At 59.0% G+C, this 4,029-nt stretch overlaps 1 protein-coding gene across 1 annotated transcript in view; it reads left to right on the top strand.

Moving 5' to 3' along the window:
• The window catches only part of CPNE5 (copine 5), a 100,869-nt gene that overhangs the window by 73,590 nt on the left and 23,250 nt on the right, over positions 1 to 4,029 (top strand). The window lies entirely within an intron of this gene.

Genomic DNA, 4,029 nt, shown 5'->3' with positions numbered 1-4,029 from the left:
GCGATGGGAGGGGCTGACCTGTCTCCCTCCAGCACCCGGGAAGGGGAGGGAAGGGAAAGGGAGGGGAGGGGAGGGGAGGGGAGGGGAGAGATCAGTGGGAGTCTGGCTTCTAAGGGAGCTTGACAGACAGAAGGGGCACCGTCTCTCAGTTAGCAGAAAGGTTGGGTGACTTGTTTTCTTGGTTGTGGACCCCTGCTCCCTTGCCATCGAGCAGAGGAACTGAGTGCTGGGAAGCAGGGTGCTGTTCCCGTTGAAAGGCCGTCAGCCAGAAAGGAATGGCCTCAGGCGGCCGCAGAGGGTCCTTGCACTGGGGTGTGTCACTGGGAGGCCTGAAGACAGCACAGGCCTCTTCAGAAGGGACCGTCGTCAGGGGCCCCAGCGTGACCCGGTCCAACTTGTACGTCCAGCTGTCTGCGGGCCGCTCCGCGGACTCGACCTTCCCAAACCGAATGCAGCGGCCACAGTCTCCCCTCAGCCCCCCCTCCCCTGGCCAGCCTATGTCGCCACCACGGGGGCCACAGCACCTGGAGCCCCCTTGACAACTGTGGCCCCTCGCCACCCATGGCTGCACCCTACTTCCAACCAGCGAAACATGCCGACATTTGTTCCCGTCCTTCCCGTCCACCCCACTGCCATCTCCCCTGAGCAGGTTTTGCAACGGCCCCTAACGGCCTTCCCGCCTCCTTCCGTCCACTCAGTAACCTGAGTGCTCCTCCAACATGGTCACCTGACCACATCGCTGCCCTGCCGCTTCAAGCCTGGTTGTCAGTCCCACCCACCGCCCACCGCAGCCTGGTTCACTGGCGCTGGGGACGGGAGGAGATTCAGAAAGACTCCCACCCCAGCCGAGGCCCTACAGGGCCGGACCTATGGGGCGAAGTTCCAGCTCCTCCAACTGTGCCCTGCCGCAGCGACCTGCAATCTGTGGGCACACATGTCACCCCCACGAGACCCCTAGGGTCTGGCCTCAGCCCTTCCCTCTGCCCACCCGCTTTGAGCCCACTCGGCCATCGATGCTCTCTGGCCCTGCTTGCTGGCTCAGCCTCGTGGCTTCATTCACGCAGGTGCTGCCTCTGGGTGCGGGCGGTGTCTCAGTGTCGTCTCCCCAGAGCCAGAGCAGCTGCTGGCTCCTGGGAGCCACTCCCTGACCTCTTGTACAGGAGGGCAGGACCCCAGGTGGGCGCTGGGGGCCCTGGGGACTCAGGGTGTGAAGAGAGGGAGAGGAATAGGCAGGCTTAGAACTCCAGGCCAGGGCTTGGGGGGTTCCTGACCTGACCGCAAGGGGGCGCTGGTCCCCCTCATGGAACCTGAGGGCGGGCGAGGCTGGTACATGGGTGGGGAGTGCATGAAACCTCAGGATAAACAGGGCGTCTCTTCAGGGCCACTTCGCAGGAAGATCTGAGAACAAAACGTTGCTTTAATATTAAGACAGTTATAATTAGAGAGTGGAAATGTGGAATAGTGGCTAATTTAAAGACAACACAGAAGACTTCAAAGAAATGTGCTTGTGGCCTGATCTTGGGGTGACGCCCAGATCCCCAGGAGTCCATGCCTGCTGCTCTTCAGCTGGGAGGGCTACGTTGGAGTAAAAGCTTGAGAGGCACTCAGTTCTCAAACTTTCACACCCTCCTGGGACAGATGGGGAAACTGAGGCATGGGGCAGCATTGGAGCTGTGACTGCACCCTCATCTCAACACTGAGGCTGCTTCCCAAGATGGTGGGCGCCGTGCCGCCACCCGGCTTTCCTGCCTGGGGAGGATTGGGGTCGTCCTGGGCTTCGCTCCCTGACTCGCACTTGCCACCTGCACTGCCTGCTGGCCCTCCCACCTGAACGTCCCTCCTGCGCCCCAAATCCAGCTCTTCCTTCTGTGTCTTCCTGGGGGCCCAACCCCTCCCTCTCTCCTTCCTCCACAGCCATGCCCGGGGCCCAAGATCTGTGGTCACTTCTTTTTTTTTTTTTTTTTTTATATTTTATTGATTTTTTACAGAGAGGAAGGGAGAGGGACAGAGAGTTAGAAACATCAATGAGAGAGAAACATCGATCAGCTGCCTCCTGCACATCTCCTACTGGGGATGTGCCTGCAACCCAGGTACATGCCCTTGACCGGAATCGAACTTGGGACCTTTCAGTCCGCAGGCCGACGCTCTATCCACTGAGCCAAACCGGTTTCGGCTGTGGTCACTTCTTGATGGCGCTCCTTTGCCATAGCTCATTACCTGGTCCAGCACCCAGAAGCCCTCAGACCAGTCACCTGGCCTGGGAGTGGGGGTAGTAAGTAGAAGTAATAAAACGTAACAGCAGCCTTCACGCCCACAGAACTTACTGCATTCCAGACCCTGTCCTGAGCACCCGCCTTGCATTGACCCATTTAGTCCCTGCATCTCTCCATGAGGAAGCTGCCTTTTATTCCCATGTTGCAGATGAGGACACATCTGTAGACACCCCCCTGGGTGTCCTTCCTCCTCCCCTCGCACTCACCTCCACCAGGCCCCGGCATCCCAGAGCCTGCTGTGCCCTCGTCCCCCATCAGCTCAGAGGTCATCAGAGTCCCTGCTCGCTGCTGGGTGGTGTTCCGGCATTTCAGGTGGCATTGGAGGTTCTCTTCCAGCCTCCCCCTTTACTCTCTTCCACCCTGTGGCTCCCCAGTCCTGCGCTCCTTTCCCCCCAATATCTCCTGACCGGGATGCCTCCCTCCACCTCTCCACGCCCAGGTCCTTCCTGTCCCTCCACATTTTCCCCAGTGCCTCCCGCTCAGGGAGCCCCCGCGAAGCTCCTGCCCGAATGGTCCTTCCTTCGAACAGCGCCTTCATGTTCCGACTCCTCTGTCTTGGTGGCCCTCGCCCCCTCTCCGAGGACATAGCTTCTTTCTCCAACTGGAGTAAAGATTCTAGAGGAGAGGAACTGGCACCCCATCCCACCCCACCTGGCAAACATTTGTGAAGGAATGTGTTGGCATTTCTTATCGAGGGGCCTGAGGCAGGAACCTGGCTCCTAATTCTGTCACTACCCAGACCAGCTCCGTGCCCTTTGGCAAAGCACTTGGTGTCTCTGTGCCTGATTTCCTTGTCTCCAAGCTTACACGTGAAGAATAGTTCAGGAGGTCCTAAGTGACTCTCAGCATCCTCCAGGCAGAAGAGACCCCAGGAGGAAGGACAGGAGAGGGGGAAGAGGGAAGGACAGCAGGTGGGGAGGTCATCTTGCTTTGGTCAATCGGAGGTTAGGGAAGGGCTGGGCCTAGACTTGCACAGAAAAAACACAAAAGAGCTGGTGAGGCTCAGGTTAGGTACCAAGGTGCGCAGGCGATGCCCCCAGAGGGCTGCCAGGCCAGGTGCCCCAGCAGCCAGGGCCTCCGCCTCACACCGCTGGCATCTCACACTCAGGACTTTGCCGTGGGGAGCTGTCCCGCGGGGCGCAGGGTGTTTGGCAGCCTCCTTCGTCTCTGCCTACTCCCCTAGTCGTGACAACCACAAAGATTTCCAGACGTTGCCAGATCTCTCCAAGGGTGGGGTGGGCCCCCAGTTAAGACCATCGAGTTAACCCACCAAGAAATGTTTGTTTAGCACCTACTGTATGCCTAGCTAGGGCTGAGGTATCTTCTCTGATGACGGGTTGGGTTTGGAATGAAAGCTTACACGCAAAGAACGGTTAAGGAGGTTCTAAGTGCAGTGTGTGTGTGTGTGGGGGGGGGGCGCGGGGAGCTCACAGGCCCCAGGGAGCCCTAAGGCTGGGTCTCCAGGGAGGTGCAGGGAGGGCTGTGGGGGGCGGGTTCCCTTTGAGAGAACAGCCTGCGCGGGCTCAGGGCAGGCATGGGCAGGGCCCCTTTGCAACATCGAGCTCCCCTGGCTGCATAGGCTGCAGGGTGTGTTGGGAAGTAGTGGGAAAGGAGGTTAAGTAAATATTATTCTTGGTGTGTTTGCTTATGGGACACTGTGTCCAATCGGGGAGCCTGGTTGCGTAAGTCTGGATGCCAGGCTCTCTCAATCTAAATGCCTGGGCCTCCTCCCGGGATAGCTGATCTTCTCAGCCTT

The sequence above is a fragment of the Myotis davidii genome, unplaced genomic scaffold (assembly GCF_000327345.1).
Source record: "Myotis davidii unplaced genomic scaffold, ASM32734v1 scaffold1036, whole genome shotgun sequence".
NCBI lineage: Eukaryota > Metazoa > Chordata > Mammalia > Chiroptera > Vespertilionidae > Myotis > Myotis davidii.
Note: the sequence above shows the minus strand (reverse complement) of the source record. Positions and strands in the feature narration are given on the sequence as shown.